The following is a 16,132-nucleotide window of genomic DNA, read 5'->3' as shown; positions in this document are numbered from 1 at the left end:
ACGAGGTTCCCACTAATACAAGATCATCTGTGTGAACGAAGCCCAATATAGTAGAGTTAGGGTTTTCGGGAGAATATGTCAGGGAAACCTAGGCAAGCCGACCAGAGAAGCCGGTATATCTCCTATCACCGGTGGATCCACAGATGTCGACTAATGTGGAGGCTCAATCCAAATAGATGAAGATTCATAGGGGTCCTCTGAAAAGTCTACAAGTTCGTCCTCCATCTCAACCTCTGATAGTGATGCAGCTGACTTGTGAGAGGATATTTGGTTTGACCAAAACCTATGATCGTGGAAGTCATGCTCAAGTCCCCACATTATCCATACGTCTCAAGATCCGAAAAGAGGAAGAGGAAACGGTGAGCAGTTTGTCAAACTACAATCAAGAGGCATGACTTAATCGTGGTTGTGTGAAGGATGCAGGCTTGAAACCTGGCGTGAGTTCAGAGCCATCTTTTTCGTAGGCTCAGGGCATAAACTCAAATGATAAATTATTGTTACTAAAAATATTTATTAATTAATAATTTAATTGTATATTAATAATAGATAATGAATATTAAATTATTTATTTATTTATTTATATTAAAAAACATACATAATAATTATTATTTAATTCATTTTTTATAATAAATAATTGATTAATAAATTTAGAACCCTTGTTATTAATATTATAAATGTAAGTGATTTTTAAACCCAAGGGAATAATATTAAATCCAAGGGATTAATTTGTTAGGTCCCTATACTACTAGTTTAACCCCTTATTGTTATTAGTGCAACCCTCTTATTATATTGTTGTGCCCATGTAGTCCCCAAATTTTTATTATTATGCCCCATAGAAGCCCACTATTGTTATCATTGTGCCCTTACATTATTACTTTTATGTCGGCTCTGATTATATTATGACCCTTAGACTCCTATATATAGAAAGGAGGTCTTGTCATTTGTATCATTCAAGAATTATTCATTTGTGTAATGTAAATGAGGTTTCCCCCTCGAAGAGGTTTATTTTGAAGGTGTTGATCTCTCTTTTCTATCTTTTTGTGAGCTGGTTTCATAACATCTGGTATCAAAGCTTTGGATTCTAGAGTGTTGCTGCTCCAAACAAGTCATCATGGCTTTTTCTCTATACCTTTTCTCTACAAAGTTTCAAAAGCTACAACAAAATCCCATTTGAACCGAAATTGGTCTGAACCTCGAGTCCGAATTGTAGAGCTTGTCTCGCTATATTTTTAGAGACATGATCTGAGGAAGTTAGGGTTTTTGCAATCTCCATAATTCCATCTCAAATAGGTCATCGTGGCATGTTCTCTATAACATTTTTCTTACGAAGGTTCAGAGTCTGAAACTAAAACCCATTTGAGCCGAAATCTTTTGGAAGCTTGGGTCCTAATTTCTAATCTTGTCTCACTATATTTTCAGAGATATGGTCCAAGGAAGTTATGGTTTTTGTAGGCTCCCGAATTACATCCCAAACAAGTGACCTTGGGAAAATCGTTATAACTTTCTCCCTGAGTATCAGATTGAAATTGCGTAATTAGTTACAGAATGAGGACGGCGTGTAGTTTTCTATATACCAGTTTCAAGTCCGAAGGTCGAAATAGTGATGCGCGGCACTTCATACAAGTTTAGTCTACTGAAATAGTATATAATCATGTCATCTTGGGAGATTGGGCATAACTCTTTCTTGGAGAAGCCAATTTCAATCATACTGGTGGAATTGGAAATAGGACTCAGAGAGCTACCACAAGATGCAACTTCAGAAATTGAAGATTCGAAATTACAGAGTTAGAGTTGTTTCAAGATCAAGCTCCTAAAATCAAGAAAAAGCGATATGAGGAAGTTTGATGGCAAGGATATGGTAAATTGGATACTACAGATGGAGCAATATTGTGATCTACATGATGTGCAGCCGTTAAAAAGGTACATATTACATATTTATATTTAGAACCGAATCTGTTTGTATGGTATAGAGGGCTTTGTTCTCATAAAGCACTTGTCACCTAGTCAATTTTCATGGAGGAAATGATAGCACATTATGAGGAGACAAAGAGAAACACCTTCTTTAGCCAATTGATAAATCTCAAACAAAAGGGTTCAATGCCAACGCACATTGATGAATTCCAAAAATTGGATATAGGGGTAAATAATATTCCAGAGAAGTAGAGGATTGATGTCTTCATAGGGACTTTAAAATATAACATCCAACATAAGGTTCGCCTATGGGAACCTGATTCATTGGAGAAGGCATAGAGGTTGGAAAGAAAAGTGAAAAGCAAAATTATGGAAACAAGGAAGTCTACCACTCACAGCTATAAAGATGGAAGTGTTGTTTCTCCTAGCCTTCCATGACCTACAAGGTTGACACCACAAAAATTGGAAGAAAAAAGAGAAAAAGGGCTTTATTATAGTTGTGATAGAAAATACAGTAAAGGTCATAAGTTTGTTGAGAAGAAATTATTTTACATAAATTGAAAAGAGGAGGAATAAAAGGATCAAGAAATGTCAAAAGAAGAGGATATACACTGGGAACCAACCCTAGAGAAAGAAGAAATGAATCCTACCATATCTTGTACTGCATTGGTAAGAATTACCACTCCTCAAACTCTCAAGATAGAAGGACATATCAAGAAGAAGAAGAAGTTTCAAGCAGTGAAATATCAGAAAGAAAAGGATTAAGAAACATCAAAAGAAGAGGATATAAACAAGGAACCAATCCCAGAGAAAGAAGAAATGATTCCGACCATACCTTGTAATGCATTGGCAAGAATTACCACTCCTCAAACTCTCAAAATAGATGGGCATATCAAGAAGAAAAAGGAAATAGTGTTGATTGATTCAAGTAGTACCCATATTTTTATTCATTGTAAGATAGCCAAGGAATTGAATTTCTTCCTATATCCAACACCAGAGTGTCAAGTAATGGTTTCAAATGGAGGAACCATAAATTGCTCTAGAAAGTGCCATATTGTCAAGCTATCCATGGGACAATATGTCTTGAATATTCCAATGCTTTGCATTCCAATGGGTGTTGAAGATGTTGTACTAGGAGTCCAATGGCTACAGTATTTGGGTATGATAGCTTTTAGTTTTCAAGAACTTTTCTTGAATTTTTTTGGGAACGAAAGGAAGTTGAATTAAGGGGTATCGAAAGGAAACTGGGAAAGATAATCATCTCTAACAGCATGACAAAGCTTCCCACATAGAAATCATCTATTTCTCCAGATCTCCAAAACTTTTTCCAAGGTATTTGAGACTCCCAAAGTCCTCCCACCTATTTGGGATCATGATCATGCTATTCATTTGATTCTAATAAGTGTTCCTCCAAACATCAGGCCTTACAAATATCCCTATGCCCAAAAGACTGAAATTGAATGTATGGTTGCAGAAATGTTAGAGGTTGGTATAATTCAACCTAGTCAAATTTCTTTCTTTGCTTCAGTCGTATTGGTGCACAAGAAGGATGGGTCATTGTGCATGCGTCTAGATTGTAGGGAGATCAACAAGCTCACTATTAAAGATAAGTTTCCAATTCATTTCATTGATGAATTATTGGATGAATTGCATGGATTAATTTACTTCACCAAGTTGGATCTTTGTTCAGGATATCATCAAATCAAAATGAAGACTGAAGACATTTTGAAAACAACATTATTGAATAAAGATGCATTTTCATGGACTCCAAAAGCAACAAAGGCCTTTGAACATATTAAAGAGGAAATGTGCCAAGCACCGATCTTAGCTACATTAGACTTCACAAAAACCTTTGTTCTAGAATGTGATGGCTCAGGAAATGGAATTGGTGATGTTTTAACACAAGAAGAAAGACCCATTGATTTCGAAAGTCATCCAATCAAAGGAAAGTATTTACACAAAGTTATTTATGAGAAGGAAATATTGGCAAGACTACATGTACATGAGAAATTACGACCTTACCTAATGAGGAGATCCTAGTTCAAAAAATATTCCAAGAACTTGAAGAGGAAGGAAAAATCATATTGTAAGCTGAAGCAATCACAGAAACAAGAACCTGACAGTGATGAAATCAATCAATTTCAGAGTATCTCATCAAGTACAAGAACTTACCCACTAAATATTCCACATGGGAGGATGAGAATCTTATACAGAAGCATCCATAACTACTCAAGTGTTGAGGACAACACATTTTGAAGGAGAGGGGCATGTTAGGTCCCTATACTACTAGTTTAACCCCTTATTGTTATTAGTGCAACCCCCTTATTATATTGTAGTCCCCATTTTGTTATTATTGTGCCCCATAGAAGCCTACTATTGTCATTATTGTGCTCTTACATTATTATTCTTATGTTGGCCCTGATTATATTATGACCCCTTAGACTCCTACATATAGAAAGGAGGTCTTGTCATGGAAAATTTTGGGGGCGAATGTTCGACCTTTGGCGAAATTAAGGGGTTTTAAATTTTTAGTGGGTGAATATTTTGTATCATAGTACATTTGTACAAATCGCCTCAAATAGCCCACCTTATTTTAAGGGAGAGGGTAAAAAAGGTAAATTTAGCCCTTGAAATTAGGAGTTACAACCTTCCATACACCCTAAGTTTCAAGAATAGGTTTTATTTAAGTGGATCCTATGGGCCAAATACCATATTTATAAAATAGGTATGGTAAATTAGTAAAAATATAAATAAATGAGAGGTATGGTAAATAAATAAAACATTTTTTATATTTACTCCATAAGTCACCTTATATACATGCAAGGGTGTAAACAAATAAAAATATAAATAAAGTGGAGGTATGGTAAATAAATAAAACCTCTTTTTATACTTATTCAAAAGGTATGGTAAATAAATAAAAATATAAATAAACTAGACGTATGGTAAATAAATAAAACCTCTTTTTATATTTAGTCGATAACCCTCTTTCTATTTATGAAGGCTCAAAAAAGAGGTTTTATTTAAGTGAATCTTATGGGCCAAATACCATATTTGTAAAAGAGGTATGGTAAATTAATAAAAATATAAATAAATGAGAGTTATGGTAAACAAATAAAACATTTTTTTATATTTACTCCATAAGTCACCTTATATTTAAGGGCACTCAAAAAATGTGTTATATTTAGGTGAAACCTATGGGTCAAATACCATGGGCTAGATTATTATTAATACCATGCAAAAAAACATTATTAACCTTAATATTAGTATTAATAAAAATAAAAATGGCACATGCTATTGACCTATGGTATTCACGTGGAATGTAGCCTATTTAAATGGGGGAATTAAACTAGCATAGATCCATCTTTACCCTGCACCTACTAAGCCTCGAGTGGGATCAAATATCGTGATATGCAAACTAGCATAGAGTGAAAAAATATTTGATCCCTCTGGGGGATTGGTGGATCAAGAGTAAAAATGGATGTTGTAATTTAATGTATGTTAAACATTTTAACTTGGTTAAAATAAAAAATAAAATAAAAAACAATTAATAATTTTATTAATTTTTATAAATTAGTAATTTTTAAGCTCCAACTTTATGATAACCATGCGAGCATAGACTATTTAAAGGGGAAATTCTATCATCTTAGATCCATCTTAATTCTAGGTCTACCAAGTGCTCAAAGGGATAAATAGATCTCATCCCCCTAAGAGTGGTAGATGTGGAGTTAAGATGGATATAGGTTGGTTTTTATGATAATGAAGATATTAAATAGACTTAGGAAATTATATTGTAAAAACATCTTAAGGTGAATGGTTAAAGCTACATTTAGTCACTTCACAAAATTTAGTAAAAAATACCAATATCTCCATTAATATTGGTTTTTAACTTTTTCTAATTTAACAAAAAAAAATCAAAAACAATGAAACCTTAGATCACTCTTTCCGCATCACCCTCACAGAAGATTTCTCACCATTTTTCAAAAATTCTCAATATGATATCTTCATGAAAAAGTTTAGGTACTAATGTTGGATTAGTTGTTTGAAAAATAAGCTAGTTTGTACAACCTTTCATCTTCTGTGCTATTCTTAGTTTGTCCTAATGATCCGTAGGGGTTGGAGCCATTGCACCATATTTTCCTAAAAGGTGGAGATTGTTCACAAAAAGGAAATTAATCTACATATTACAACGCTGTTAGAAAATGCAAGACCTATGAGGGTAGTGAATTATGCTAATAAGCAATTTAGATCAGGAGAGATGTAATTAAATTTTATTATTTAATTGAAGATTTACAATTAAAATAATAATAAATCTACATTTATATATTCATATGTTGATTGGAAGGATTCTCACAATGGTCACTTCTTTCAATTAGATCCCCTTCAAGCCTTTGGGATACCTAATGCTTTCTTATATAATATAGTTGGGGCTTGCTACTTGTTGGCGTGTTGGGGTAAACAAACTTGATGTGTTTTTTTTTATCTTGCAGTTGGAGTCTATGGAATAAGAAAGAAATTTGATAACTTGAAAAAAGTGGTAGCTTGACAAAATTTGTAGAGAAAAGATTAATCTCTCCTACCTTGATAGAACTCGTTGTCAATATCAACACCTACAAGAACTTTGTTGTGGAATATTATCAAAACTAGTAGAAGGATATGAAAGAGTGTATTGTAAGAACCTTGACAAACACAGCCACTGAAACTTGGAACATTGTTTGTAGGAAGAGAAAATTATGTTTCTTTTTTCCAAACATGTATGTTAGTATATTACAGTTTAATGAATATGTTTTCTTATTATCATATATGGTTTCATACTTTAACAAAACATTCGCCAAGACTTCACAATGTTTTATTATTCAGTAAAAGATTTGCCAAGATATTACAAGATTTTATAATTCAGTAAAAGATTCTCTATCACTATACAAGATAATATAATCTGGTGAGAGATTCGCCAAAAAAATTATATATACATATTATATTATTGATAAAATCACCTCCCATTTTTCCTATGTATCATGGGGATTAGCCCATTTATTATACATATAAATTTCGGGTGGTTCTTAAAATTTTCCCTGGGTCTTGTCATTTGTATCATTCAAGAATTATTCATTTGTGTAATGTAAAGGAGGTTGCCCCCTCAAAGAGGCTTATTTTCAAGGCATTGATCTCTCTTTTCTATGTTTTTGTGAGCTAGTTTCATAACATAATTTTTGAGCCAAGAGGTTCATTCTACAACCTATTATAATGTGTAACCATGTCCATCCGTCATGAAAGTTGAAATTTTTCTCATGTCGGCTAGAATAAAAATTTTAAAAATATATAAAAATTAAAAAAATTGTACAAAACTTTTAAATAATGTCGGCTCATAAAAATATTTGCACGTGAAGAAATTGGATCCCTCTGAGCTCATGTTAGATCTGTATTTAAGATGGATCTATGTTGGTATAAACTAAAGGTATATAAACCATAAGATAAATATTATAAACCACAACTACATTTACTAATGTGGTTGATATACGCTGATAGGCATATATGAAGAACAAATACAACCACATTAGTAAATGTGGTTGTACATGTCGATAGGCATATGATTAATATACATTTCTTAACTTAACTATATAAACCCTAAAATAAATACTATAAACAAAAGAGAATAATCAACCCAAGGGATCAATACAAAAACCCAAAGGATAATAATATTAAACATAATGGATAAATATTATAAACCCTAAAATAAACATGGTTGACCATGGTTGACAATAGTTGATTTTCATATTGACACAATCTTTGTCACAATGTGATGTTGGACAATGGTTCACCATGATTGATCTCCATATTGAGACAATCTTTGTCACAATGCGATGTTGGACCATGGCTAACCATGGTTGACCATAGTTGTTATAATGTCACGTTGGACCAAGAGATAATATTCGTCGCAATGTAACCATGATTATTGACCATGGTTTACCATGATTATTGACCATGGTTTACCATGATTGACCATGGTTTATCATGATTGACCATGGTTGACCATTGTTGATTTTCATATTGAGACAATATTTGTCACAATACTAAAAGCCCAAGGGATTATAGACCCAAGGGAATAATATTAAACCTAAGGTATATAAAGCTCAGATAAATATTATAAACCCTAATATAAAGATGCTTGACCATCATTGACCATGGTGATTTCCATATTGACACAATCTTTGTCACAGTGTGAAGTATTTTGATTAAATCGTTGATGCTTTCACAACAGTGAGGTTTTTCTGTTGTGGAACATTGGTCAACCATCCATGGATGAGCATCAACCTCTTTGCTTATGTTTAGTGAACAAGATCCAGTGCTAGCATCAAATGAAATGTTCAATGTCTCTACCTTAATTAATATGAAATTAAGAAAAAATGTAATACATAACTAGAAGCTATGATCCATGAAAGCATTCATCGAATTGGTTCCTGCATAAAGATACATAAAATGGGAATAGAATCATATCAATTGAATCGAAGCACATCTAAAGCTTGTGAAACTTTGCAATTGGCAAATAATTCTACTCACTCAGCTACCAAACCTAATTCAAACCAAGATGCTCACAAATTTTCTTAAATAAAACAAAAATCGTTGGTATGGGATTGCAAGAGAAGTGTTCCAAATGATGGTTGAGGCCATTGAGAACGAATTGTAACTAACTATCAAATTGAATTGTAACTAACAGGTACTTGTTTTCAATCTGATAGCATACATTATTTCAATCGTCTAACATCAAAATCAATGGCCCACAATTGCATAGCTGGCATGGGAGGGGAATGATTCTCAGAGGAGATGCCTTATGGCGTAGATATTTTATAATTAATTACTAATTTATTTTTCTTTTTAATTATATTATTTTTTTATTATTATTCATTTTTGTGTTAAGGATAATAAAAATAATTAATGAATTAAGGTAATTTTTAATATGCAAATTTATTTAAATGTGGTAGGAATTGAGAAAACTCTATAATTCTTAAAAAAATTAATCCTAACACTTATTTTAGGTTTTGATACAACCATTAATAAATTAGTAAAAGAATATATTCTTTTAAGGAACACTTAATTAGTCAGGTTAAGTCATAGATTATTAATTGTTTTAGGGGATTCTTGGATAGTAATGAATGTAATTGTTGGTCACATAATCCTGACTAAATCAAGGTTAACAATGGTCAATTATAAATACAAACAGGGTGAGAATGTTCTCCTAGTTCCATGTGAGGTGGTGACATTATCTTGACTAAATCAAAGTTAATAATGACCATTTCTAAGTCCAAAAATATATACAAGTGACCCATGTTATGGATGAGGTTTCCTATTTCCATGTGAGTTCAAAAACTCAAGTAGACCAAAAAGTCTATATTTCCTCCAACTTAACATTATGAATCTATATTCAAAATGAGTTCAACTCCCATTAAATCATCCCATAATTGTAATTAATAATGTGTCATTCAACATTAAATTTCCACATGGTTCAATGACCTATAATCCATTATAGTGGCATTGGGACAAGAATTAGGAGAACAGAGCTCATATCCTCTCACATGTGAATATCACTCTTAGCTTTGTGTATTGAATGTAATTGTGCAACTATGGAATTGGTATCCACGAGAATTAGGAGCACCCACAATTGAGCCCACCTAATTGTAGGCCTTTCAGATAAGGTAATTTAGTCAAGGATTTTGGTTATAATGTGACCTTGGTGAATAACTTTGTGGATTTTGTTTGGAATTCTAATGTTTTGGGGGCTTGGTCTTAGCATTTGTTTATTGTTTTCCTAGTTTTTTGGTGTATTGGTTGTAACCACTTGAATTATTGAGTCTCTCTCTACCCCTCTTTATCACTAGTTCACTACCTTGGTATATCTTCATTCTAGTCTACCTCTTGTACTCTCAAGAACACAAAATATTTTCTAATGGTGTGATTCCTAGAATAGATCAAATTTTAGGTAAGAGTCCTACTTGAATTGGTAGTCCAGTCATAAACTTAATCTCCAAGTAGGGTTTCTAGTGGATTTCTCTTATCATTATAGGCCATGGCATTCTAAACATAACTGGCTCTCTATGAGTGAAAATAATGGTTATTTCTTCTTAACAACTAAGCCAAAGTATGTGTGGGTTTCATTCTTTTGGGTATAGTTGGATTGTACATTTAAATACTAGCTATATAGTTATGGATATGTGATGTCTTCATTTTAAACCTCTCACAATGTGTAACTAATTATGCTTAAAATCATCTCGTTATTGCATCAACATTTATTAACATGTAAGATAAAGTGGACAATTAAAAAATAATATATCTATCTATTTATCTATCTATCTATATATATATATATATATATATATATATATACTTTGATAAATGAAAAGGCCTAAAAAATTGGTTGAAGCACAAATAGCAACAAAAATTATGATACATAATTAGGGATACTAAGGAAACTTGAGGTTTACCATCCAAATAATTTCTGAAGTTACACAATTAGTGAAATCCTGAAATTATATCAAGCAATACAAATTATTTACTTTAGCATGCATATATATATATATATATATATATATATATATATAAGTGAGAGAGCTTTGTATTTCTTTTCCTATTTAACATGAAATTGAGACAAAACATTAATTCATGCCATATTCAAAATAGAATTGATGTATGACATATTTTTCACCGTCTTTCTCTCAAATTTCAAATTAAATATTATACAAATATTAAATTAATAAATTTAATTTTTTTATTAATTAAAAATATTTATTAAAAAACGACTTAAAAATTAATTTTTCTTCAAGTATAATAAATCTGAAAATAAAAATAAAAATAAATAAATACATAAATCTAATATAATTGGCATATTTTATGATCACTTAAAAGTCTCTGTAAATCATCAATATTTGATGATTAAAGGTAATGTTCGTCACACCAGTTTTTTTTTAAATTGTTGTTAAAATGGACACACAAACGCCAAATCGAAAAAAATTACCATGCAGAGAGCAAAGAATTCAACGCAAAAACAATGATTTGACATGATGGTGATTTACCATGGTTTCTCGCACCAACTCTTACAGAAATTGTGGTTAAAGTTTGGAAAATATTCTTAAATTGGAATTACAATTGAAGGATGCCAATAATACTTTTGTGGAAAGGTTTTAGGTGGGTGATGCGAAAGGTTTTTGGTGGAAAGGTTTTAGGTGTACTGAGTTAATGATTTGATTATATTTATTTTTTATACACAAATAAAATAATATTCAATAAATAAAATAAAAAAGGTAATATACACCACTCCAATACATCGATCATGAAATCAATATCAATTGCAACAATGCTCAGAAAAAACTAAACAAATAGTTTTCACCCAGTTTGATAAGCCATGATGCAGCGTCGGCCCACTCACACCTTCTATCACATGAATGATGGGATTATTTATTTCATTTCTAAATTAGCATTTATTATTTAGAATTATTTTGCATAAATTATTTACATTAATATCCATAAATGTAAGATTCAAATAGAGGAGGTTGACATACAATTATACTTTCTGGAACAAATAGATTAAGAGAGGGAGGGAAGGAGAGAGGCTTTTCTGAAATAAATTTAAGAAAATTTGAATGCTTCACACAATTTGGAGAAATCTAATTAATTACAAATTAATTAATTATATAAATTAAAGGATTAATACTCATTAATAATTTTAACATTACTCAAATTAAATTATATCTTACGCAATTAATTAATTAACCTTTCTTCCATCCAACCAATTTTATGACTAGGCGGATTCACATAACATAAAAAGCAATGGAATGATGGGATTATTTATTTCATTTGCATAAATTATTTATAGTAATATCCATAAATGTAAGATTCAAATAGAGGATGTTGACCTACTATTATACTTTGGGGAAATATGAATGCGTCACACACTTTAGAGAAATCTAATTAATTAGAAATTAATTAAAAATAACATAATTATATAAATTAAATGATTAATACTCATCAATAATTTTAACATTACTCAAATTAAATTATATCTTACGCAATTAATTAATTAACCTTTCTTCCATCCAACCTTTCCACGGCAATGATTCCTTTTCATTCTAAAATCAATGTTATGAATAAGCGGATTCACATAACATAAAAAGCAATGGTCATAAGCCGACCACTTGTGATGCAATCCTTCCAAGCTGGCTCTTTGAAAAATGAACGTGCCTCGAACATAAAGCCTAAACGATGACGTGACCCGAGGGTAACTCCAAGCTAACCACAGTTAATCAAACGGCCGGAAGTTGTCCACCAACAATATCCCCGTCTTGAGCTCCGTCCGTCTATACATGCATTATTAATGTAAATGTATTCTATAATAAAATATATTAAGTATTATTTATTACATAAAAATTCTGTTGTTACATTATATTAAAATAATGTAATAATTTTCACAATTAGAAATAATTTAATATTAATTATATTAGTAAATTAGAAAGATATTTCATATAGTATGGCGATCCAAATCTATATATAATATTAAACGCAATAACAATAATAATTTGATTATTTTTTTTTAATGTAAATATCAGTTTGATATAAACACTATTAAACTGATATAAACACGATTTTATTAAAAATAAAAATAAAAAAATTGATAATTGAATTTATTTTAATGTATATGATTTAGTTTTTATTTAATTTAATCAATTTTTGTTTTATTTAGACTTTTACTTTATGTACCTATAATATTTATATTAATAAATTTAAATTTTTATTTATATTAATATATTTATACTTTATATTTATATAAATAAATTTTATTTTATTTTAAAATGTGATCTATTTTATTTTAAAATGTGATCTATTTTATTAAAAAAAAAAAGATAATGGAATTTATTTTAATGTATATGATTTAGTTTTTATTTAATTTAATTAATTTTTGTTTTATTTAGACTTTTACTTTATGTACATATAATATTTATATTAATAAATTTAAATTTTTATTTTTAATATATTTAAACTTTATATTTATAATAATAAATTTTATTTTATTTTAAAATGTGATCATCAAAAGTAATTTATGTTTAGTATTGTAAAATAGAGATTTTTAAATGTTTCAAAAATTGTAACTTAAATTGTATTAGGTTATAATTTATTTGGTTTATTGAAATAAAGAAAGAAAATAAATTATATCACAGAAAGAAAGGAAAAAATAAAAAATATATTTTATCAGGTAAAATAGTTGTTGTACCATACCGTAAAAAAAGAAAATATGGAAAATTAATTTCACATCTCTAAGAGAGTTCTCATGCGAGTAGAAAAAGAACATATGGAAAATTAATTCCATCATCTCCTAGAGATTTTTTATATTAGATGGTAAAAAAGAACATATGGTAGCATAGAAGTAAAAATGGTCATAAAATGTGGATGGTTTGTAGTGTCTAGATAGAAGGAAAAATATCCACACAGACAATGTTAATCGCATATACCAGCAAAACACATTATAGATAGAAAATAGTACAATTTAAATCAATATTTTCAATTTATCTTATAAGAAGTTATTTATTATTGAATTGAGGCTTCTATGATCCATATCAATTATAAGAAGAGTTTCGGCGAAAATCACATGAAGAAAACCTTTGGCAACGTGTTTCGAACCAACCAGTGTGGTTCATCATCAGGACAAGTTGAAGAAACAGATCCAGCTTTGCATGTTAAATAGTCTGAGCAGAGCCTCCAATGGCTAATGGTGGAATCTTTGCATCTCTTCAGAAAAGCTAGATTTGACTTCAACTTCGAGACCTGCAAGCGTGCCTGTTCAAAATGATAAACCTTAGATGCAATGGCTTTATCGTGCAGGGAATCAATTATTGAATTAAGGCTTCTGTGATCCATATCAATTATAAGAAGAGTTTCGGCGAAAAGCACATGAGGAAAACCTTCGACGCATTTCGAACCAACCAGTGTGGTTCATTGTCAGGACAAGTTGAAGAAACAGATCCAGCTTTGCATGTTAAATAGTATAAGCAGAGCCTCCAACGACTAATGGCGGAATGTCTGCATCTCTTCAGAAAAGCTAGATCTGACTTCAACTTCGAGACCTACAAGCGTGCCCGTTCAAAATGATGAACCTTAGACGCAATGGATTTATCGTGCAGGGAATCAGTTATTGAATTGAGGCTTCTGTGATCCATATCAATTATAAGAAGAGTTTCAGCGAAAATCACATGAAGAAAACCTTCGACGCATTTCAAACCAACCAGTGTGGTTCATCGTCAGGACAAGTTGAAGAAATAGATCCAACTTTGCATGTTAAATAGTCTGAGGAAAGCTTCCAACGGCTAATGGCGGAATCTATGCATCTCTTCAGAAAAGCTAGATCTGACTTCAACTTCAAGACCTGCAAGCATGGCCGTTCAAAATGATGAACCTTAGACGCAATGGCTTTACCGTGCAGGGAATCAATTATTGAATTGAGGCTTCTGTGATCCATATCAATTATAAGAAGAGTTTCGGCGAAAATCACATGAAGAAAAACTTCGATTCATTTCGAACCAACCAGTGTGGTTCATCGTCAAGACAAGTTGAAGAAACAGATCCAGCTTTGCATGTTAAAAAGTCTGAGCAGAGCCTCCAACGGCTAATGGCGGAATGTCTGCGTCTCTTCAGAAAAACTAGATCTGACTTCAACTTCAAGACCTGCAAGCATGGCCGTTCAAAATGATGAACCTTAGATGCAATGGCTTTACCGTGCAGGGAATCAATTATTGAATTGAGGCTTCTGTGATCCATATCAATTATAAGAAGAGTTTCGACGAAAATCACATGAAGAAAAACTTCGATTCATTTCGAACCAACCAGTGTGGTTCATCGTCAAGACAAGTTGAAGAAACAGATCCAGCTTTGCATGTTAAAAAGTCTGAGCAGAGCCTCCAACGGCTAATGGCGGAATGTCTGCGTCTCTTCAGAAAAACTAGATCTGACTTCAACTTCGAGACCTGCAAGCGTGCCCGTTCAAAATGATGAACTTTAGACGCAATGGTTTTACCGTGCAGGGAATCAACTATTGAATTGAGGCTTCTATGATCCATATCAATTATAAGAAGAGTTTCGGTGAAAATCACATGAAGAAAACCTTCGACGCGTTTCGAACGAACCAGTGTGGTTCATCGTCAGGACAAGTTGAAGAAACAGATCCAGCTTTGCATGTTAAATAGTCTGAGCAGAGCTTCCAACGGCTAATGGCGGAATCTCTGCATCTCTTCAGAAAAGCTAGATCTGACTTCAACTTCGAGACCTGCAAGCGTGCCCGTTCAAAATGATGAACCTTAGACGCAATGGCTTTACCGTGCAGGGAATCAATTATTGAATTGAGGCTTCTGTGATCCATATCAATTATAAGAAGAGTTTCGGCGAAAATCACATAAAGAAAACCTTCGACGCATTTCGAACCAACCAGTGTGGTTCATCGTCAGGATAAGTTGAAGAAACAGATCCAGCTTTGCATGTTAAATATTCTGAGCAGAGCCTTCAACAGCTAATGGCGGAATCTCTACATCTCTTCATAATAGCTAGATCTGACTTCAACTTCAAGAAGTTATCTATTGTTATTTTAGTGTTGCTTAAGGTTTTTGTATTGAAATAAGGATTTGTTATCTAGTGCACCAAGCTAATGATAGAGAAAATGTTGAATTATTTACTAGTTAGGCACACCTAATACTTTCCTAGTAGAGTTATATAAAAACCTAATGATGTATATATATAAACTATAAATATTTGCATTATAAAGAAAATTTTACTTTAGCTATATAACTCATAGTCAATGGATATCATTATAGATATCTTACTACATGAGGCTATAGTGAATAATGAGATAAAATTTGATAGTATGAAATATTAATTATACAAGGGAGCTCTGCCAATTCCTTTCATTGAGAGAGTCATTTGGAACATAATCTATGAGGTTTTTTCATTGAAAAGAGATGTTATTATGGACCATTTTAGTTTTAAATGTTATTGAGGCATTGTTTAGCTTTTATTTTTTTCCATTTCCTTAGTTTTGTTAAAAACTATTTATTGTTATATTATTTCTTATTTTACCCTCACAATAGTTACATAATAGATATGATGTGGTTTACTTCTTGAAATTTCTCATAAACTCAAGGACATTGTATGTGGTTTAGTTCTAAGAAGAAACATACACTCTTAAGAATAAATA

This window comes from Pinus tabuliformis, chromosome 1_2 (genome assembly GCF_031772625.1).
Source record: "Pinus tabuliformis cultivar Carrire ecotype Pingquan chromosome 1_2, CPIR1, whole genome shotgun sequence".
NCBI classification, from domain to species: domain Eukaryota; kingdom Viridiplantae; phylum Streptophyta; class Pinopsida; order Pinales; family Pinaceae; genus Pinus; species Pinus tabuliformis.
This window is presented reverse-complemented; position numbering follows the sequence as displayed.